General features: G+C 48.6%; 1 long non-coding RNA gene across 1 annotated transcript in view; it reads right to left on the bottom strand.

Annotated features, from left to right (window-relative positions):
- Positions 1-938: 938 nt before the first annotated feature.
- Positions 939-23,692, bottom strand: part of LOC138428759 (uncharacterized) — a 49,449-nt gene continuing 26,695 nt past the window's right edge. Inside the window, exon 3 of the long non-coding RNA XR_011252568.1 lies at positions 939-1,222. This is a non-coding gene — a long non-coding RNA (uncharacterized lncRNA). The remainder of the gene's footprint in view (positions 1,223-23,692) is intronic.

Below are 23,692 nucleotides of genomic sequence, written 5' to 3' on the forward strand. Positions count from 1 at the left end.
GACCTTACTAGAAAAATACAATGATATGCGTGTCAGAACATTTCTAAGAACAGTAGGAGAAAAACCATGGGGGTTTCCAAGAAAATGGCTTTTTAAACGTTAAGCAAAACCACAGGCAGCAAAGGAAAAAATAGATAAATTGGAATATCTCCGAATTTAAAACCTGTGTGCATCTAAGGACACCATCAGCAGAGTGAGAAAGTAACCTATGGGGAATATTAGATTAAAGCTTATGTCTGATAAGGGGTTAATATCCAACACATATAAAGAACGCCTACAATTCAACAATCCCCCAAACAATATGGCTGTGCTGTGCTTAGTCACTCAGTCGTGTCTGACTCTTTCCGACCCCACGGACTGCAGCCCGCCAGGCTCCTCTGTCCATGGGGATTCTCCAAGCAAGAATACTGGAATTGGTTGCCATGCCCTCCTCCAGGGGATCTTCCTGACCCAGGGATCTTCATTGTTATGCCCAGAGTCCGAGTCCCCAAAACTGAGAGAATAAGATGTCCACAGCAATGCAAAAGCATAAAGGGGTTTATTACTAGCTCGAGCCAGGGCCCAGGTTTCATCCAGCATAGTGGAATCCAACAAGGGCCCGAGCTCTGAATCACATATTCTTTTATACAGATGGTTCTTTGTTTCTGTAATAGCATGGCTGATTGGTTAAACCGTATGCACGCGCGGGACTTTTAAACCTCGCATCCCTATCTGGATTGGCTCGGGTCTGGCGTGGGCGGGGGGGGCTACGGGAATCTTTCTGATTGGCCTAGCTACACTGCTTGCGGGAGTTCCCAGAGCCTCAGCTTTTCTCAGGCCTAGCCTGCCCCTTAGAGCCTGTCCTGGCTTCAGTTTGGTCCTAACATTCATATAACGATATGATTAATAATGCGCAAAGGATTCAGGTCAACATTTTTCCAAAGAAGATATACAAATGGTTAACAGGAAAAGATGTTTAATATGTCTAATCATTCAGTTCAGTTCAGTCACTCAGTCATGTCCGACTCTTTGCGACCCCATGAATCGCAGCACGCCAGGCCTCCCTGTCCATCACCAACTCCCGGAGTTCACTCAGACTCACGTCCATCGAGTCAGTGATGCCATCCAGCCATCTCATCCTCTGTCGTCTCCTTCTCCTCCTGCCCCCAATCCCTCCCAGTATCAGGGTCTTTTCCAATGAGTCAACTCTTCGCATGAGGTGGCCAAAGTACTGGAGCTTCAGCTGTAATCATTAGAGAAATGCAAATAAAAACCTCAATGAGATACCACTTCACACCCAGAGGGTGTCTACTACATTAAAAAAAAAAAAAAAAAAGACAATGACAAGTGCTGATGAGTGTGTGGGAACATTAGAGCCCTGGTGCCCTGTGTTGGGAATGTAAAATGATGACGCTGCTGTGGAAAACAAGAGGATGTTTCCTCAAAAAACTAAAAATAGAATTACCATACGATCCAGCAATTTCACTTCTGGGTATACATGCCAAAGAGTTGAAAGCAGGATCTGAAGAGAGATTTTCCCACCAATATTCACAGCAGCATTATTCACAACAGCTAAAATGGGGAAGCAACCCAAGAGTTCATGGCAGATGAATAAATAAGCAAAAGGCTGTAACAAGGGAATACAATTCAATGACCCCGGGGCAGGTGACTTAATCCCTCAGAGACTTTGTTTCTCTATCTGTAAAACAGGTGAGTAACACCAACGTTTACAAGCTTGTTTTGAGGGTCTAACTCTGAGCCATCCAGTATGATAGCATCTGTGTGCTATACTGGAGTGGGTTGCCATTCCCTCCTCCAGGACATCTTCACCCCAAAACTGAGGTGCTGTGGCTTCCCTAATGGTTCAGCTGGTAAAGAACCCGCCTCCAACACAGGAGATGCGGAGACACAGGTTTGATCCCTGGGTTGGGGAAATTCTGACACCTGCTACAACACGGATGAGCTTTCATGGGCTTCCCTGGTGGCTCAGAGGTTAAAGCGTCTGCCTGCAATGCTGGAGACCTGGGTTCGATCCCTGGGTCGGGAGATCCCTGGAGAAGGAAATGGCAACCCACTCCAGTATTCTTGCTGGAGAATCCCATGGACGGAGGAGCCTGGTGGGCTACAGTCCACAGGGTTGCAAAGAGTCGGACACGACTGAGCGACTTCAGTTTCACTTTCACAACATGGATGAACTTTTGAGGACATTGTGCAGAGTGAAAGAAACCAGTCACAAAAGGACAAATTCTGTGCAATTCACCTGCAGTCGTCAAATTCACAGAGACAGGAAGTGGAATGGTGGTTGCAGGGTCGGGGCAGGGGAGGGAAGGGAGTTAGTGTGTAACAGGGATCGTCTCAGCTGTATTGACACAAGTGTTAAGGGAATGGATGGTAGTGATGACTGCACAACGTGAATGAACTTCACGCGACCGAATGGTACACGTGAAAGTGGTTAGGATGGTCAATTTTATGGCACACGTATTTTAACACAATGCAGAAAAAATTTTAATTAAAATACAGAAACACTACTGAACTTCAAGAGAAAAATTGAGCACAAGATTTCCTTTCATCAGTTTTGGGGGGAAATCTGGAGATCTGCCAACCTGAGGGTCAGTCAGCAGCTTTGGGGTCAACATCATTGAGGGTCCCCAAGAGCCCAGGAGACAAGACCCCCTCCACTGACAGGGAGGGAACAAACCAGGGAATCCCACTCTCATTTCCTCTTTTCAGCATCCGAGTCTACACTGTTTCTGTTCCTTTGCTCCCAAAACAAAACCTGAGCTGCCAGGTACAGGACCTGTTTGTCCCGCCGACGCTGGCAGGCAGGCCCTGTCCCAGGCACCGTCTGTCTGCTCGCAGCGGGGGCAAGTTAGCACATTTCAGAGCCTCTCTGCTCCCCCTGCTGCCTGCTCGTCTCTTGGCTCAGCCTGCATCCTGGGGCGCAGCCCAGCACTTTGTCCTTTGTCCTTGGCTCTGGGCTTAAGGAGAAGTTTAAACTTTCTGCTTAAATCATGAGAAATCCGATCTGGCCAAGCACCTTCCCCAGATTTAGACACTTTTCCAGGTTTGTTTGCAAATATCAGGTGCATTCCCTCAAGATAAAAATAGCGAGAGGTGATGACTTGGCAGGTCCTGCTGCCACGGGTCCCCTTTGAATGCCAGGCCCGGGGCCTCTGCACCGGCTCAGCCGAGGGTGCATGACGGTGGGAAATCCTGCAGGAGGCGGCACTCTGCTTCCTGGTCACCCGGAGTGCCCCATCCAGGGGTACCCAAAGGTGAGCCTGCAGAATCTCTCCACCTTTCTCCAGGAGGAGCCTGAAGGCCAAGTTTGTGCTGCCAGACACAGGGGGACAAGTGATTTCTGCTGTCAAGTCCCTGGAGGGTGGGGACTAATTGGAGAACTGAGGCTGGGGGCGGGGTGTGAGGGCAGGCGCTGAGCATCTCTGAGGGGCCTTTTCTCGGTGGGCTCAGCAGCCTCTTTCAGGCCAGACCCTAGGGATGAACTGACAGGAACAGCACCTGTGGACCACAGTTTCCCCTTCAGTACCATGTGCCCATGAGGCCGTCAGCAAACTTGCCCTGAAAGATCCCTCAGCCGTGAACTCTGCCCTTAGGACCAGCAAGCTGGTCCCGGCGATGGCATGGCTGACGGTTAAGAGCCAGATCCTACAGTCAGCAACCTTGAGCAAACCTTTTCACCTCGCTGAGCCTCAGTGTCCTCATCTATAAGATGGGGATATTAAAAGAATATTCTCTCCTATATGACTTTATTACTGTTACATTTTAACAAGTGGAGACAGACTCCCCACACCCCTCAAAGTAAACCGATGCCTAAGATAATTTCAAAGACATAACAGCTGTGAGGAAAACAAAACAGGGAAAACAGACTCAATTTGAGAGCAAAATAATAATATGCAGATCAGGACATTCCTAAGGTCTGTAGGAGAAAAACCATGGTGGTTTCCAATTGAGTGGTCTTTTAAATTTTAAGATTCAAAAATTAAGATTTAATTACCTAAGAAATACACAGCTTACACATAATACCCTCTCCATGTGAAAATTTGAAACGTCACATATCAAGTAGCCTGAAGTAGCTCCAGAGAGGGGCTGGGACTCTCCCAGGACCCCACCCGCATCCCGGGCATCTATTTTTATTGATTCCTGCCTGCGTCATCCTGCTCCCAAGGGGATGGGTTAGTTCACGATAGAGGACTTGCCTTGGCCCGTCATAAAAGAGATTTATAGGTTCTCTGACCCGTTAATTAGATAAGGGCTTTTGAGTTCCACAGAAAGGCCGCACTGACACCTGCTCTCTGAGGGGGAGCCTTTCCCAGGCAGAACCCCGGCCCCGCCACGGCTATTTCTGGCTTCCTCGGGGAAGAGTCACAGTGACAAGGCAGAAAGGCTCTCCCTTACCGTCCTCCGTGACTACAAATCCTACACCTCTTTCCAAAGCATTAGCTCAGCGTGGTGGCGGCAGGGTCCAGGGATCCACTTTTCTTGATTAAACAGAACGCATCTGCCAACCAGCAGATCCGGATTCCAGGCTTGGTGCTGGGCTGGATTCAGCATCTGTGGGGTCCAGCTGGCAGGCGGGCAGTGCCAGTCAGCCCCGGGGGCTGGTGGGCAAGAGGGCATGTCCTGTCCCCAGCCCACGTGTGGGCGGGTCAGCACTGGGCCAGGCCCCAAATGTGGGGTTCTTTTCTGAGGACACTTCCCTCACCCCCAGACTCCAAACTCCCAGGCCTGATTTTGATTTCAAGTGTTCGCAGAGGGAGACTGGAGACAAAACAGTCTGGAACAAGGCGACTCCCTCTTGCTGGTTATTTCTCGGCCCAGCCATGCCGATGACCAATACTGTCTTCCCAAAGGCCATGGAGGCTGTTTCCCATGGGCAAAGGTGAGGGGTCTGCCCTCTTCCCCAAGATGAGGGGTCCTGGGGTGTCAGAGCAGCTGGGCCTTAAGCACTCAGTCCAGTCTTCTTGCTTTCAGATGAGGAAACTGAGGCTCAGAGGGGGCTGGTTTCCCCATGGCCATCGCAGGGCTTCCAGACTCTGCTGCTGGCCCAGAGACCACAGCTCCTCCCGCAGCATCCGGGATTCAAAGGGAGCGATCACCTCTAGAGACGGCACAGGGTCCTGGGTAAGAGCACAGGTCCTGGGCTCAGCCTGCCCAGCCTCACTTTCTGCTTGGCCACTTACGAACCCCAGGACACCAAACAGCCGTTTACTTCCCATTTAGTAGCCATTCAGCTTTAGAGAGTTCGTGTGTAAGACAGAGATAAAAATAGAAGCTGTTTCATACAACAGAGCCCACAGTCTGACATGTGGTTAACCGCTCAGTAACTTCTGGATATTATTGCTATTAATTTTGACATTTTTCATTGAGACTTCTTTGTGAATCAGAGAAAGTTTATATTCTGGGAAAGGAAATGAGACTCTTCTGTTGCTATCTGTGGCCAGGTCTGTAAATCTGAAATATTGCTTCAGTTGCCATTAGCAACCAAAAACACCTATAGTCTATAAATAAAAAAGTCTATTTGTGATGACTATTTCTAGACATGGATATCTTGGCTCCTCTAGAAAAGGATATTTGATATGAGTGCCTCAGGTGGTACAGAATCTGCCTGAATTAAGGAGACCCGGGTTTGATCCCTGAATCGGGAAGATCCCCTGGAGAAGGGCATGGCTACCCACTCCAGTATTCTTGCCTGGAGAAATCCGTGGACAGAGGAGCCTGACGGGTTATAGTTCGTGGGGTTGCAAAGAGTCCAGCACAACTGAGAGACTATAGAATTGCACAGGACAGACAGACCAACGCTTTCACGTTCACTTTCTATAACGATTATATGCCAAATACATGCGTGAGAGCTAAGTGACTTTAGTCATGTCTGACTCTTTGTGACCCTATGAACCATGGACTGCCAGGCTCCTCCATCCATGGGATCTTTCAGGCATGAACACTGGAGTGGGTTGCCATGTCCTTCTCCAGGGGATCTTCCCCACCCAGGGATCGAACCCAAGTCTTGTATGTCTCCTGCGCTGGCAGGCAGGTTCTTTACCACTAGCACCACCTGGGAAGTCCACATACATCCTGCAAAAACACCAAATCCCTTCACAGCCACTGGTGCGGTTAGAGCGGCATTATTCACAGTAACTTGAAGGCAGAAATAACTAAACGCCCACCCCTGGATGAATGGACACATCCTGGAATATTACTTGACCATGAAAAGGAATGAAATACAGGTGCTACAACATAGAAGAAGCTTGAAAACATTATGCTCAATGAAATAAGCCAGATACAAAGGGACAAATATTCTAAAATTCCATGTATATGCTACATTAAGAACAGGCCAATCTATAAAGAGAAAGTAGATTGGCGGTTGTCAGGGGAGAAAGAAGGGGGAGAGTGAGGAGCAATGGTTTATTGGTGTGGGGTTTCCTTTTCGGGGTGATGAAAGTGTTCTGGAAATAGAGCGGTGGCTGTACAACACTGTGAGTATGCTTGATTCCACTGAATTGTTCACTTTTAAATGATTAACATTATGTCATGTGAATTTCATCTCAACACACACACCCGTTACCTGCCTATAAGGAATTTTCACGGGGATAGCAGATAAGGGCCGAGGGCACTGATTTAAAGTTGGGCCACATCTCAAGTTAAAGAAAAAATAACGCTTAAGGGTCTCTGTAGTCTTTTTCAGAATCTGGCAGCTTTAATCACAAAGCCTTCTTTTGCCAGGAGGGCTTATCCAGAAAGAACCCTGATGCTGTCAGGGAGTCAGGATAAGAGCGGCTTCACCAGTGAAAAGCACTTAGGTGAGAATTCCCCAACGTGACCCTCATTTATTATTAACACTATCATTATTTTTATAGAAGCCCGAGTCTAACATATTTCAAGATCTATTAATTTCTCCAGACCCAAGCCTGTAAGCAGGGCTGTGATTCTCAACCAGGGGTGATGTCGCCCGACCTGGAGACATCTCTAGTTGTCACAACTTGGGGGGAGGGCTGCTCTGGGCACCTGGTGGATAGAGGCCAGGGGTGCTGTTAGACATCCTCCGTGCACAGGACGGCCGCCTACCGTGAAGGGTGATCCTGTGAGGAGCCCTGCAGTGGGCTGGTGGCTTGTGTGTATTGGGGAGGAGACCTAGACCCTGGGATCCCCAATCCAGAGTAACTTTCAACCTTTTTCAAAAGGAAGACTCTTGGTTGGGAGAATATATTTACAGATTCTTAAGGCTCCACAGACCTCTGAGAAGCAATGACTTCAGAATCTCAATTCTCATTCAGTGAAAATCTATCGATTGCAAAGTCAGCATTAGAATAAAGGGTTGGTGCTTAAACTGCTAACATGATTGTTTAAAAGACTGGAAGGTGGCCCTCAAGGAACTTTCTGGGCTGATGGAAATGTCCCCTGTCTTGATCTTGGTGGAGTGTATATGAAAGAAATCCATCAGAATCTATACACCACAATTAAAACAAACAGCTGGGGAATAAGGGGTAGCTGAATGGGATGTAAATGGAATAAACTTTATCAGTATTGTATAATTTCACCCTGATGCGCCTATATTTCCTTAATATCCAGAAAAAGACATTTTTAAAGCAGGGAAAAGGAAGGACTAATAATCAAATGCAACCTGCAGAAAGACCCCTTCATTTGTACACCTGAGCCAAGGCCATGGGGGCGGGCAGAGGAAGGCTGAGAGTTAAGCTCCCCAAGCAATATTCCCTTCAAACACAAGGCTTGGGACCATGTAGAGCTGGTTCTGAGATCCTGGGGCAAGTTACTTAATCCCTCAGAGACTTTGTTTTTTATCTGTAAAATGGGTGAATCACACCAATATGTACAAGCTGGCTTTGAGAGTCTAATGCTGAGTTATCCAGCAATGATAACTACTAGCCACTAATGTCAATTTCATTGTAAATACATTTAAATTAAACCTCAGTCCTTCAGTCCTACTGGCCACATTTCAAAGGTTCAGTAACCACATGCAGCTAGTGGCTTCTACATTGGATGGCGCAAATACAGGACACGTCCACAGTGGTAGAAGGTTCTGTTGGACAACACTGGTCTGGGACACAACAGTGCCTGGTGTACCATTAGGACCCAAGCAGGCCAGCTGTGATCACAATTATGATTCACTGCGAACTCTCAAATCTAACACTGCAGGGCTGAGGGAAATGAGGGGAGAGTCTCTCGCTGAGAACTCAGAAAAAGGAGAAGAAATAGTGGAGCTTTTGCAGGTGAGGAGAAGAGAACAGAGCTCTCATGGCTTCAGCTCCCCTCCAGGACAGATGCTGGTCAAACACCTGCCTGACATCAGCAGGAGACCGCAGCGGCACACGTGCACGCCTCTCCCTTCTTCAGAGACAGAGGCCATGGAAATGGTCGGGAGATCTGTGGTTACCTTCACATCCTGGGACTGGCAAGGGGTGTGGCTCTCCATCCATTGGATACGATATTGCTGAACCATGAAAAATGTTGCTGAGATAACCTTCATTTGTTCTGGGCAATTCTATTTCTAAAATTCAACTGCATTGATTAAAAAGGTGTAGTGTGTGTGTGTGTGCGTGTGTGTGTGTGTGTGCGTGTGTGTGTATAGTGTGCAGTCAGCTCTTTGGAGCTACAGAGAAAGAACCAGAATTATTTTGCCCTTGGCAGTATCATCCTTATTAAAACCTGATTTCATTCACTCCATGAAAGTGAAGCCTGAGGGAGGAGGTGAAGGATAAGTGTGTCTGGGGGAGCTTTGGGCAGCATCTCCTAATTTAGAGAGACAGGGTCGCCTCCTCGGGACTGCTTGATCCAGCTGCCAGCTTGGGGTCCGAAGTGAAGACAAACGGGGACCTCCACCGGAAGTCCGGTTCCCTGGATGCACGTGCTGGGGGGTGGGAAGGCCAGGGTGTCTGGCTGCTTATTGCACGTCAATGGGAGCCCGACAAGCGCAATCCCATTTCAGCGCCTTGCGAGGCCCTCTGCCAAGCACATCTATTTTGGACTCCGCAGCTGCGATCACACTCTCGGGCGGGCGTGAAGAGAGGAACCTCGGGACTTTCCAACCCCACCCACAAGGGCACTCTTTCCTCCTAGCCCCTGCCTCTGAGTCCTGCTGATGGGGCCCCTCCATTCTGAGGACCGTCCACACTGTCCATGGGCGCTGTGAGGCTGACCTGTCAAGGGGTGGTTGAACCATCAGGGTGCAATTAGCAGTTTCCTGGGTCATTTGGGAGCACCCTCCATGTATGTGCACCCAGAAATGCCACCCTTGCGGCAGAGGGGACTATGATACTCCTTGTCTGTAAGAGCCCGGAGCGATGCTGTAAGTGGGTTATCAAGTGCCTCTCACTCCCTTGGCAAAAAGTCTTGAGGGAGAAGGCGTGACGCTGCACAGCTCAGCAAAGTGGGATACGAAACGGGGCTTTTTGAACCTCTAGGTATCTGGCTCAGCTTGCATCCAGGGGAGACACCCAAAGGTCACCTCCTCCCACCTCCCCACAGGAGAAGCCGGGAGTCCTGGTCTGTCCCTGAGGAGGTGAGCACCAGAGAGCCTGTGGGCAGCTGAAAACCCAGGTCATCCCCAAGGTCATCAGTGGTATTTACCATCAGCCCGTGACCACATCTCCAACATGACCCCATTGCAGGCTGCACCGTGGCGCCCACAGACCAAGACCAGCCTGCAGAGTGTTTTGATTGACCCACGCAGAGTTTGAAAAAAAATTGTCCCTAACGGCCAATGTTGGAGATTTCAAGTGGGCAGGGGGAGGCCCTGTATTATCAGATTCTCCTGAAAAATCAGAATCTCTGGCCACACTGAGCCCATTCAGGTAAGTGACCAAAAGGCTGGGGTTCAGGGGTGGCTATCAGCCTTAGAGTTGGTCACCGTGCCCAGGGCCTCTCTCCCAGGCGCCGCGTCTGCCCAGACCCTGTGGGTACACACAGGCTCCATTCCTGCTCAGGGACTGCAATTACTCCCAAAGGCGGTTGCAACCAGTAAGGACTCCTCAGAGCCCACGCCTGAGACTCAGGACAGCCTCCCGAACGTTTATGAGGTACTTTCCCACACATAGCCTCACTTAACTCTGGTAAAAGCCCTCCAGAAGGAAAGGAGAAATATGGTAATGATCTGCAGGGGGAGATCATTCAGCCCAGATAAATCTGCCTGGCAAATGGCCCGAGATTCCTGCAGAAGGAACCCCTCCACCGGGAGGAAGGGGCTCGGGTAATCAGGAAAGATGAGCTGGCTTGGATCACTGGGAACTTCTTGCTCCTGGGTTAAAATAGTGATATAGCGAGCCCATTAACTGTAGAGTCCAAAGGAACTGGATGGGTGAGAGGAGAGGGAGTTAGGAGCCAAACGGTGGGAGTTGATGGAGGCGGGAGGCGAGAGGTCGCGCGGTGCGGCCAGGACGCAGCCCCGCGGGCAACAGCGACCCCTGGTGGCCGTGACGAAGCAGGCTCCCCAAGTTTCCTGAGCCTTCAAGGTGAAACTGACCGACAGCTGGGTGGGCACCGCGCACCAGCCAACGCACAAAACCCGGGCTTTTAAATACCTCTCCCGACAACCCTGGGATTACTGCTATTATCACTACTCCTTTCCACGGCTGAGAATCGAGTCAACGTCTTACCATACCCCATAGCTGTGCGGATTTAGAGCAGAGGCGACCTGGCTACCCCACCCAGGGCTGACCCACTTTAAAAACATAAGCGGGGCTTCCTTGGTGGTCCAATGGTTGGGAGTCCGCCTACAAAGCGGGAGACACGGGGTTCAGTTCCTGGTGCTCGAAGATCCCAACTAAGATCCCTTAGTTGCACAGCAACTAAGCTGTTGCACCGCAAGAACTGAAGGTCGGGTGCCTAGAGCCTACATTCCACCCAGAAGCCCCCACGTTCCACCCAGAAGCCCAGGCGAATCCCAACGAGTGAGTCGTCCCCACCTGCCACAACTAGAGAAAGCCTGCACAGCAAAAAAGAGCCCTGTGTGCCTCGACAAAGACCCAGAGCAGCCAAAAATAATTTAAAATAAGTAAATAATTTTTTTTAACTAAAAAGAAAAGCAGAAGCAGATCCAGCCATTCCACTTCCGGGGATATGCTCCAAAGAACTGAAGGCAGGACGAGATCTTTGCTCACCCTCGGTCACAGCAGTATTATTTTACAAGACTAAAGGACAGAAGCAACATGAGAAATTTCCATCAATGGATGAACGGTGGCCCGTCCATACGATGGAAGAGTATTCAGCCCTAAAAAGGAGGAAAGTTCTAACACCTTGCTACAACAGGGACGGACCGTGAGGAAAGGATCCCAAAAGATAGTCGCAAAAGGACAAATACTGTATGATTCCACTGAGATGAGGTCCCTAGGGTTGTCAAATTCACTTAGAGAATAGAATGCTGGGTGCCAGGGGCTGGGGGAGGGGGATGGGACGTTAGTGTTTAGTGGGGCCAGAGTTTCAGTTTAGAAAGATGAAACTGTGGAGATCGGGGAGGGGCTGCAGTGTGAATATACTCAACGCCACTGACCTGTATACTCCCCCCTAACGGAGCAAGGATCAGATACTCTCCCTCTCGCGCTCCCTGCAGCCTTCCGTGCCTCATGACACGCATGAAAGGAAAGAATTCTGCTGCTGGGCCCTGTTCCAGGTGAGGCCGGTGGCTGCAGACATCTCTTATTCCTCGTCCCAGAGCAGAGCCGGAATCCACTTTGTCACTGCAGACTCGGGCTCAGGGAAGCTCAGGCTTGGCAGGGGCAGGTGGGGGCTCTCCTCTGGCTTGACACAACCTTAGCCAGTGTCACCCCCCAACTCAACAGCCTCTCCACATTCACCACCTTCCCCTCCATCCTGGCTCTCCAGAGAGCAGCCAAGCCCCTTCGGCCAGGAGTGGACCTAGGGCTTGAGGTCTCCTCTGAGCCTGCAGAACTAGGGTTGGAAGTTCCACAGGGCAGCAGGGTGCCGGGGGCCTTTGTGATGAAAGGAATCAGACTCCTCGCAGTTTGTCTCATAATCAGCCACTGAGTTGACAGCTTGATCCAAGAATTCTCTGCACAGTCTCTAAAAAAGATATATTTTTGGTCTTGCCTGCTTGGACTACAGTCTTTTTGTATTCTTGCCTTCAACATGTTCCTTCTCAGCCTGATTTACAACAAATTCCTTGCACAGAATTCCCAGGTAGGATGTTCCACGAAGCAGGTTCGTCATGACCTTGGTCTGAATCAAGTCCCTAGGAAACCCTTCACAGCAACCCCCTCTCTCCGAGCCATTTCCTTTATCCGGCTTGGTCTCTGGGACTCAAGATGGACTCTGCTGAGGCCTGTTTTCAGAAGCACGTGTGTGTGTGTGTGTGTGTGTGTGTGTGTGTGTATGTGTCTGCTGAGGCCTGTTTTCAGAAGCACGGGTGTGTGTGTGTGTGTGTGTGTGTGTGTGTGTGTATGTGTCTGCTGAGGCCTGTTTTCAGAAGCACGGGTGTGTGTGTGTGTGTGTGTGTGTGTGTGTGTGTGTACTACTTGTGTGGCTACTTACCACCACTCACCTCAAATACTAATAATTCATATTTGGAACCAGATGCCGCATTTTATGCGTGGTTCGCAGTTCACAGATGGTGGCTGTGTAAACAAGACTGATGACTGTCTGCGCTGGGGATCAGCAGTGCGCTCACACCCGCGCCGGCTCACTCGCTTTCCTTGGATCCGAAACCACAGACTTCTCCTGTGCCTTCTGGATCTTGTGTTAAGGCGTCAATGCTTTTTTTTTTTTTTTGCTGGATGATTCTGAGACATCTGAATATGTGTTTGATGTATATTACAGTGAATACAGGAAAGCAAATACCTTACTCTCCTTGTGGAAGTTAATTTTTTAAAGGGGAAATAAAAGAACATGCAGGATGTTCATCAAATCTGGCAATTCGTAAGATGTCATTTTATTTTTTAACAGATTGATGACATTGTGCCCACTTCCCTACATTGTCAAGACTGTGGATCAAAGACATCACGTGAAGGGAAGATCCTGTGGTATTTTTCTTTTTTTTAATTCATGTGAATCCACTACTTGTAATCCCACATTCTATTTTCATGAACCCCTATTTAGCATGAGCTGGTTCCCAAAATGATGATATTTAGCCCCAAATTGGGGTTTCGGTTCAGACTTATGCATTGGAAATAGGATTTGGTGGGAGACGTGAATAAAAAGTAGAGAGAAGTGTAAAATGGAGAATTTCAGATTAAGGAGCAAGGATGCTGAACTGGAAAAACTGCCCAGAAGCAGAGCAGCCCCATATGAAGAGAGGGGTCTCTGCCCCACAGAGTGGTCCGGACCTGGAGCATCTGGAATTTTCTCTGCGGACGTCACAGGAGCAGTGGCCTCGGGAGAAGCCAGTGTGGGTAAGACAGAGATGGGCAGAATGGATGACCCTCTAGTCCCTTCTGCAAGAGGCCCAGAAAGGATCAGCAGACACCAGTCATGGCTGGTGGCCAGCAGCTATGCCTCAAACCATGAAACACTGTGTGTGTCCAGAGTGACCAGGTAGTCACCAGAGCCGAGCTTCAGGACCTCCCAGCAACGACATGCTCCCAGCCCCACTGCACGCCATGCCAGGAGGGGTCACCTGACCGTTGAGGCATGAGCACTGGACTCCAGCTACCAAGTAAGGGGACAGTCCTCCCGAGGATGCGTCCGCTGCTGCTACCAACTGCTAACAGTTTGCGAGAGTCCCTCAAACCACTCTGAATCAGGTGATTTGCTGGAAGGACTCACAGAACTCACCGCGGGCTGTGGTTTATATCAAGGGTGCAGGAGAAAGTAAGCCCAGGGAACTGGCACGTGGACAGGCCCGGGGAACCGGCCCAGGGAACCGGCACACGGACAGGCCCAGGGAACCGGCCCAGGGAACCGGCACACGGACAGGCCCAGGGAACCGGCCCAGGGAACTGGAACTCAGAAAGGTCCAGGGAACCGGCCCAGGGAACCGGCACACGGACAGGCCCAGGGAACTGGCACTCAGACAGGTCCAGGGAACCGTCCCAGGGAACCGACACTCAGACAGGTCCAGGGAACTGACACTCAGACAGGTCCAGGGAACCGGCCCAGGGAACCGGCCCGGGGAACCGGCACACGGACAGGTCCGGGGGGTTGCACGTGCAGACACTCTGCCGGCCCCTCCGTGGAGTCACGCGGGTGGCATCACACAGTCGGCGAGGCTCACCTGAGCTCCGGTGTCCAGGGCTTTTGTTGCGGCGCCATCACACACGACCTGATGGCTCAGCTCTCCAGCCCCTCCCGGAGAGGGGGCTACACCTGCCCCCGGATCCTGACAAAGATGCTCCTTGGCTGAACTTTAGGCATGCTCCTCTGAGCCCTCTTCTCCACTAGGCGTCTAAGAACTGCAAACTTGTGACACAAACACTTCTATCCCCGTCCCCTAGTTCCCATGCCAAGTTCAGTTCAGTTCAGTTCAGTTCGTGTCCGACTCTTTGCGAACCCATGGACTGCAGCACGCCAGGCCTCCCTGTCCATCAGGAGCTTGGTCAAACTCATGTCCATCAAGTCGGTGATGCCATCCAACCATCTCATCCTCTATCGTCCCCTCCTCCTCCCACCTTCAATCTTTCCTAGCATCAGGGTCTTTTAAAATGAGTCACTTCTTTGCATCAGCTGGCCAAAGTATTGGAGTTTCAGCTTCAGCATCAATCCTTCCAATGAACACTCAGGACTGATCTCCTTTAGGATGGACTGGTTGGATCTCCTTGCAGTCCAAGGGACTCTCAAGAGTCTTCTCCAACACCACAGTTCAAAAGAATCAATTTTTTGGTGCTCAGCTTTCTTTATAGTCCACCTCTCACACCCATACATGACTACTGGAAAAACCATAGCCTTGACTAGACGGACCTTTGGTGACAAAGTAATGTCTCTACTTTTTAATATGCCGTCTAGGTTGGTCATAACTTTCCTTCCAAGGAGTAAGTGTCTTTTAATTTCATGGCTGAAATAACCATCTGCAGTGATTTTGGAGCCCCCCAAAATAAAGTCAGCCGCTGTTTCCACTGTTTCCCCATCTGTTTGGCATGAAGTGGTGGGACCAGATGCCATGATCTTAGTTTTCTAAATGATGAGCTTTAAGCCAGATGTTTCACTCTCCTCTTTCACTTTCATCAAGAGGCTCTTTAGTTCTTCACTTTCTGCCATAAGGGTGGTATCATCTGCATATCTGAGGTTATTGATATTTCTCCCAGCAATCTTGATTCCAGCTTGTGTTTCTTCCAGTCCAGCGTTTCTCATGATGTACTCTGCATATAAGTGAAATAAGCAGGGTGACAATATACAGCCTTGACGTACTCCTTTTCCTATTTGGAACCATTCTGTTGTTCCATGTCCAGTTCTAACTGCTGCTTCCTGACCTGCATACATGTTTCTCAAGAGGCAGGTCGGGTGGTCTGGTATTCCCATCTCTTGAAGAATTTTCCAGTTTGTGGTGATCCACACAGTCAAAGGCTTTGGCATAGTCAATAAAGCACAAATAGATGTTTCTCCGGAACTCTCTTGCTTTTTCGGTGATCCAACGGATGTTGGCAATTTGATCTCTGATTCCTCTGCCTTTTCTAAATCCAGCTTGAACATCTGGAAGTTCTTGATTCATGTATTATTGAAGCCTGGCTTGGAGAATTTTGAGCATTACTCTACTAGCAATGTGAGATGAGTGCAATTGCGTGGTAGTTTGAGCATTTTTTGGCATTGCCTTTTGGGATTGGGATGAAAACTGACCTTTTCCAGTCCTGTGACCACTGCTGCATTTTCCAAATTTGCTGGCATATTGAGTGTAGCACTTTCACCACAGGACTGGAAAAGTGCTGCACCCCATAGGAAGGGATTTGAGCAAACAGTCGCCCGGTGTCTCTGGAATGACCAAGCCGTCCCAGAGCCCTGAAGTTCCTGCCTGGGAAAGCTCGAGGTGGACAAAATAATTTGCTGCTTAGAGATACTCTGGCCCAACACCCGTTTTGCCTAACAGTTCTCATCAGGAGGAATCAGGAGGGTCTGGGGTCTTGCAAGGACAGTCAGACACCACTGGTTGGGCATCTTTATTGTGCTTCCTGGATGAAAACACTTTAAAAATTATTGTGCTAAGGACACTTAACACAAGATCTACCCTCTTAACAAATCTGCAAGTGAACAACAACACAGTATTGTTAACTATAGACGGAACGTTGAACAGAACTAGAACTTAGGGAAAGACTTCTCCCAACCTCCTTTAGAAGCTGAGAAAACCGAGGTTTGGCGAGGGCAGCTGGCCTGCCCAAGACAATAGATAAACACGCATGGAGGTGCGCACAGTGCGCAGAACTGCCTCGGGCGCTCCTTCCACAGGCTCCTTATGAAGCCTCGAGCTGCACTGACGGGCAGGTCTCACTCTGACCATCTGCTGCTGCTGCTCAGCCGCTCAGGCGTGTCAGACTCTGCAACCATGGGCTGCAGCACGCCAGGCTCCCTGTCCTTCACTGTCTCCCAGAGCTTGCTCAAACGCATGTCTACTGAGTCAGTGGTGCCATCCAGCCATCTCATCCTCTGCCGTCCCCTTCTTCTCCTGCCCTCAATCTTTCCCAGCATCAGGGTCTTTTCCAATGAGTCAGCTCTTCGCATCAAGTGGCCACAGTATTGGAGCTTCAGCTTCAGCATCAGTCCTTCCAATGAAAATTCAGGCTTGATTTCCTTTAGGATTGACTGGTCGGATCTCCCTGCTATCCAGGGGGCTCTCAAGAGTCTTCTCCAGCACCACAGTTCGGAAGCATCAATTGTCCCGCTGGCACTCAGCCCTCTTTGCGTCCAGCTCTCATTTATGATCGTTACAGTTGCGGAAACAGACTCAGAGATGACAGGGCTCGGCTGAGGTCACGCGGCCTCTGAACTGGCGGTCACCTGACATGTCCTTCACATGCGTGTGCCAGTCTCAGAAGGCGCTGGAGCAGGGGGTGGGGCTGCAGCCCCCCGGCCCCAACAGGGCCCCCGCCATCTCCAAGTCTCCCTCCACTGGAGACGGCTGGCCTTCGGAGTGCAAAGCAACTCATTTGTTGAAACAAGAAAGATGTTTAAATGCTTTGCCAGAAGAGATTCGGGCAGATGTCAATAAACCTCCAAACTTTCCCTAGTGATGGGTATACGGCAATGTGAGAATATGGGTTTGTTAGGCAGTAATACTGAGACGCTCCACGTCTTATTTGCATGTTAGTGTTTATTTTCTTGTTTGTTTATTGTCCCCCTTCCCTGGAAGGTTAGCTTCACGGTAGTGGGGATCTTGTGTCTTAATCGACACTCTGTCTTCAGAGTCTTTGTTTTTTAACAAACAAAGTTAAAGGGTTTTCTTTTGGGCTAACCTTGTGGCATGCAGGATCTTAGTTCCCCAACCAGGGATCGAACCCATGCCCACTGTGGTGGAAGCACAGAGTCTCAACCACTGGACAACCAGGGAAGTCCCTATCTTCAGCATCTTGAACACCAAAGTTGTGCTAAATGAATGATATCCCACCCATGAGAACAGACACACAAACAACTCCGTGACATGTGCTTAAGCTCCAGCCGAAACCCCAGCTTTTCAAAGGAAGGATTTGATCAAATCTGACCTTGACTAAATTGGTCTGAAGACCTTGATGCTGGGAAAGATTGAAAGCAGGAGGAGAAGGGGACGACAGAGGATGAGACGGTTGGATGGCATCACTAACTCAATGGACATGAGTTTGAGCAAGCTGAGTTCGATCCCTGGGTCGGGAAGGCTCCCCTGGAGGAGGCCATGGCAACCCACTCCAGTATGCACGTGCTGCGTCCATGGGGTTGCAAAGAGTGGGACACAATGGAGCCACCGAACAATAACAACAACCCTGAACACACAACCGAATCTTTCCTTATTTGCTTTTTATCTGGGCAATGTTTAATTGGGCTGCTTATGATAATGTTTGTTTTAGGAAGGCTTTCACTATGTCCATGTTAACATATTTTGGTTTTGTGGACTGATTTTCTTCATTTAAATTACAGCCCTCTTGCAGTCATTTTGTGCCCTCTGCTGATGATGCTCTGGTTTCCACTCCAGGATTCTTGCGCCCTCTGACTTGCCTTACTCTGGTGACATCTACAGGCAGCTGCAAAATTTATGCCACAAACAGCATTATGAAGGAGGGGCTTCCTTGATGGCTCAGCTGGTAAAGAATCCGCCTTCAATGCGGGAGACCTGGGTTTGATCCCTGGGTTGGGAAGATCCCCTGGAGAAGGGAAAGGCTACCCGCTCCAGTGCTCTGGCCTGGAGAATTCCATGGAATGTATAGTCCATGGGGTTGCAAAGAGTCAGACACGACTGAGCGACTTTCACTTCACTGGAGAACTCAGGGTTCCACTGGAAATAAACATTCTGGTGTACACACACAATTCTTTAAATTGTGTACTTATTTTTTAATAGGAAATTTTATTTATTTATCTATTTATTTTTTGGCCTGCCCTGCAGCATGTGGGATCTTAGTTCCCTGACCAGGGATTAAACCCACGCCCCCTGCATTGGAAGCACTGGACTGTCAGGGAAGTCCCCGGTACATACTTTTTATCAAAAAATCTCAGTACTTTATATAGTCTTTAACCAAAAATTCTCCTAGTAGCTTACAGTTTTTAAAAAACTGTGGAGATCTCTTCTACTTCCGGCCAAGATGGAACAGTAGGGACTAGATGGCCCTTCCTACCTTAAGTACCTACAAAACTGGACAAAACATAGAACACAGCAGCTGTTAGACACTGGATGGCAGGCAGCGTAGGACAGTGACCCCGACGGAGGAGGAAATGAGGCAGAGAGCTCGCAGGCTGCACTTCGGGGACTGGGGACCCGGGCTGCGCCTGGAAGTCTCTCTGAGTTGAGAGCTTGGGAAGGGCAGAGCCGCAAGAGCTTGCAGGGCAGAGTGCCAGGGAGGAGAGGGCGGTCAGAAAGCCAGTTCAGGAGATTTGCAAAGGAGCCCTGTTAAGTCCTCAGCTGAGCATCACCAGCACATGCATACTGGAGTGGGTTGCCATGGGCTCCTCCAGGGGAACCTTCCCGACCCAGGGATCGAACATACATTGCTTAAGTCACCTGCACTGGCAGGTGAGTTCTTTGCCACTAGTGCCACCTGGGAAGCCCAGACAACCATGCCATGATTTAACAATTGGCACATTTGTGTCTCACCTAGATGTGTGCGTTCTTTGTTTTCCAGAAATGATTCAAGAGCTGAGGATTTCAGTGTTGGCATCATCTATTTACTTAAATGCATAGCTAAACTCACTTTCTCTAAATGCACGGGCTATGTGTTGCCCAAGTGCTAAACAGTCCTCATGGATCCCCTAGGGCACTGCTGAACATGTCTTATTTCCAGAGTTTATTCATTTTTTTCTGTTGCTAGAAGTGGTTCATGTTTCTTTAAAAAAAAAAAATCGCCTCAGCCTTGCAAGCTCAGGGAATGGTGTGGTCCTCATCCACTGCCTTTGTGATGCTCTAAAGAACGCTGACTTTCAGGCCAGGTCGGGGATCTCTCCTCTAATCAGTCAGGCGTCTCTTCTCTCCTCTGTGCCTGGGACATTAATGCCGCTTGGCATCGCCATCTTTCACTCGGGGAGTGACTGTGCACCATTAGGAAAGGCTCAACTCCCGTAAGAAGCAAGACCAGCAAGAAAATTCATTGTGTCCCGGTTTTCTAGACAGCATCCTTCAAGATCGCACCCAGCTGCTTAATAATTTAGCTTTTTGGGTGAAGTTCTCATTAGAATAGGTCAAAAGCATGAATAATTCAGGCACTGGCGAATCACACTGCTCAGCTGTGCTGACACTGGCCAAAAAGACCACATGCGCCTACAAGGAGGCTCGAGGCGGCCAGATCAGGTGGCTGGGTCATGGTGACACCAAATTTGGTTAATGGGAATCCCAGGTCAGATCCAGAGGTGTCAAGCTACAGGCACTGCCTGCCATGTTCTGCAGCTCACTGAAGTCTGAAATGTCTCATCAAGTAAAAATTTCTGCCTGGAAACCACACTCTATACCTCTAGTCCTTTCTCTCTATTTCCCCAGTACACTCTTTTAATGCTCAAACCCCAACACATCTTCATCCCCTGCAGGTGAACTTGCTTCTTCACTGAGAAAATAGAAATCATCAGAAGAGAGCTTTAGGGGACTTCCCTGATGGTCCAGTGGGTCAGACACCATCCTTTCAGCGCAGGGGCCTGGGTTTGATTCCTGGTCGGGAAATTAGATCCCACACGTGGAAACTAAGAAGCCCCCATGCCTGAACAAAGATCCCATGAGCCACAGCTGAGACCCAGAGCAACCAAAATAAATAATTTTTTTTAAGAAAAGAGAGACCATTTTGCCCTTCCCCAATTTCCCCATATGTCATTACCAGCATCTGCAACCCACACACTCTGCTTTTTATTCTATGCATAAGACGCTCTAGCCCTGTCCTACCCAAGGCAGCTCCTCCAAGTAGACTCAAGGACCCCACCCCCTCCTGCCCACTCAAGGACATCACTCCACTCACTCTCCCCTCCCCTTAGTCACGGATTTTTCATTACCTAAGAAATCTTTCTCATCGGCCTACAAATATGCTGTTATTGATCCTGTCTTTAAAACTTCAGGAATACCTCTGAGATATTGCAGGTTTGGTTCCAAACCACCGAGATAAAGCACATCTTCCAATAAAGCCAGTCATTATGACTGTTCAGTTTCCCAGCGCATATAAAAGTTATGTTTGCACGATACCATAGCCTATTAAGCGGGCAATACTATTATGTCTTAAAAAAAAAAGTCCATACCTTAATTTTAAAATACTTTATTGCTAAAAAAGGCTAACCATTATCTGAGCCTTCAGCAAGTTGTAACAGTAGTGACATTAAAGATCCCAGATCACTATAACAAATATAATAGCAGTGAGAAAATTCGGAAATTACAAGAATTACCTAAATGTGACACAGAGACACGATGTGAGCAAATGCTGTTGGGAAAAAAAAATAGCACTATAGACTTGCTCGACTCAGGACTGCCACAAACATTCAATCTGTAAAATGGGCAATATATGCAAGCACAATAAAATGAGGTGTGCCAGTCATTCTCAATACAAATGGCAAATAAACTGTCTTACTTAATTTGGGCAGCTAGAACAGAATACTGCAGACTGGGCGGCTTAAACAAAGGCAATTAGGGCTGGGAAGTCCAAGATCAAGGTGCTGACAGATTTGGTGTCTGGTGAGAACCCTCTTCCTGATTCACAGCCGACACCTTCAGGTTGTGTCCTCAGCTGGCAGAAGTGAGCAAGGGAGCTCCCAGGGGTCTCTTTGACAAGGGCACTAATCGAACTCACGAGGGCTGCACCCTCACGACCTAATTGCCTCCCAAAGACCCTGCCTCTCAATATCATCACATGAGGATTAGGTTTCAACCTCTGAACTTGAGGAGATACATTCAGCCTGTAGCATAGTGACATGAAGAGATGCTGAGCATCATAGTCATTAGGAGAATGAAAATTAAAATCACAAGGTACCACTGCAAACCAATGAAAACGTCTTAATTTAAAAAATTAAAAAACAGCAGTACCAAGTGTTGGCGAGGATATGGAGGGACTGGAACTCCCTTCGCTGCTGGAGTCACTTTCTCCGCGTGAACCAGAGCTCACACTGATAAGATATCTCGGGCTCTTGGGATTTTTTTCAACACGCTTTCTCTCCTGAATTTAAAATTCTTTGGAAAACAGGTTGGCAGTGTCCTATAACTACTCTAAGACCCAGATTTTCCACTCCAGCTTCCTCCACTGAAGCATCGGGATTTCCAAGGCATGCCCTCCCTCCCACCCTACAAAACACAGCAACAACCATCACAGCCACCACCACCTGCTACAACACAACCCGTGTTGGCAGCAGGGCTGTCCCCAGAGCCCGCCCCCGCCATGTCCAAGGACCTCTTGCCAAGAAGTTTCTGGGCAATTTTTCAGTAAAAACCTATCCCTAAAGTTTTTGCAATCTGACCAACCCTGTGATTTATTTATCACATCAATGTATCACTTTTTGACCAAGGGCAAAAAATATCAGGAGATCCGCAAACTGCTCAGGCACATATGAAATCTTAGAGGAGAAAAGAAACAAAATGCTTTAGATGGCTGATTTTTTCATGAACGAGAAATGTGAGCATCTCCATCTCAACTTACTGATGGGCTGGAGGTAACATTTAATGGAGACTAAGTGACTTAATTAAGGAGAAATCCCATGAAACCCAGCGTGAGGAGAGAGGCCACAGCTCTTACTCCAGGGTACCCTCTTCTTATCTGTCCGCTCTTCCCTAACATGCAGACGTTAGGGCAGGGCAGCTCCTTGAATTGAACAGACATCCCCCCAAGAATCAGATCCCCAGGAAAACCATCCACTAAGAGAAATTTCAAGAAAATTGTCATTGTCATAACAACTGTCATGTCATGTCATCGAGCATTGCTATCCAGAAGTTCTGGAGACCACAGACAAAGGGCCGGGTCCAAATCTAGGAGACTGTTCTAGAGCCTCAGGGCTGCCTCAGGTTCTTATCTAGACATGACCTTGAACAGATACACGAGCAGAAGATGCAGGACACCCTCACTCTGACTTTCCCAGCTGTCTGACCTCGGGGAAGTCACCCAAGCTCTTAGAACATCACTTTTCTTATTCATTCACGTAATAAACTTTTTAAGAGTCTCATGCCTTGCCGACTGAGCTAGCCGGGCCACTTACACAATAAACTTTTAAAATACGACCCTCTCTACATAAGTAGGTTTGCTACTGAAAATTGAAACTGCACATCAAAAAATTTTATTAAAATTCAACATGCTGCTCTGATAATGCTCTAGTCAAAATACCCTGTGTTTGTTTTCCGTAGATTCCTTCCACACAAGTTAACTTGCTTCACATCCTTGATACTGGGTTTCCTCTTAGGGACTTGAGGCTTCTAAAACAGGCAATACTTGAGACCTACTAGTGCTTCTTTGTGTCAAATCAAAGTGGAACTAAAGGATATTCAAGTCGTTCAAATACAATCTACATAGAGTCCTTATAAATCACCTGTATTGAGGCAGAAGAGAGGTGCCTTGCATCACAGAACTTACAATATAGGTTATTGAGATATTGGTACAGTCTGTCCTATATAGTAGAAATTTCTATGATGTAAAATTTACACTAGCATGAGTAATAAAAGATCAACTGGTTGACTTATTAACTGACATAGAAATAATAAAAATGAGTGTGTACATCACAGAGCCCCAGAGACCTCACTGTGTATGTAAGATAACAGAAACATATATACATTGGTCCCTACCCCTGGCTCCTGGCACAGAGCTCCTGGACGCTTGTAATTTCCTAAGTGATAAGAGCACTGGGAGCATCTTTCATTGCTAATATTTGGTCTTTAACTCTGGTTCACAACACCAGCTCATCAGCGCCTTAGAATTTCCCGGGTGACGGGAATCTCTTTTGTTCTAACAAGAGCTCCTAGACGAGGGCTGGTCAACAGAAAGACCAAGCCAGGATTAGAAACTTGGAGCTTCAGCCCCACCCCACATCCTCCAGAGAGGGCAGAGGAGCTGGAAATTGAGCTAATGATTGACCCTGCCTACGTGAGGAAGCCTCCATAAAGTCCCCAAAGTGTGGAGCTGGGGCGCCTCACCTGGTGCACATGTGAAGATGCCGGGGGGCGCAGCTTGCCTGCAGGGGG

This window comes from Ovis canadensis, chromosome 24 (genome assembly GCF_042477335.2).
Source record: "Ovis canadensis isolate MfBH-ARS-UI-01 breed Bighorn chromosome 24, ARS-UI_OviCan_v2, whole genome shotgun sequence".
In the NCBI taxonomy this organism is placed as follows: Eukaryota; Metazoa; Chordata; class Mammalia; order Artiodactyla; family Bovidae; genus Ovis; species Ovis canadensis.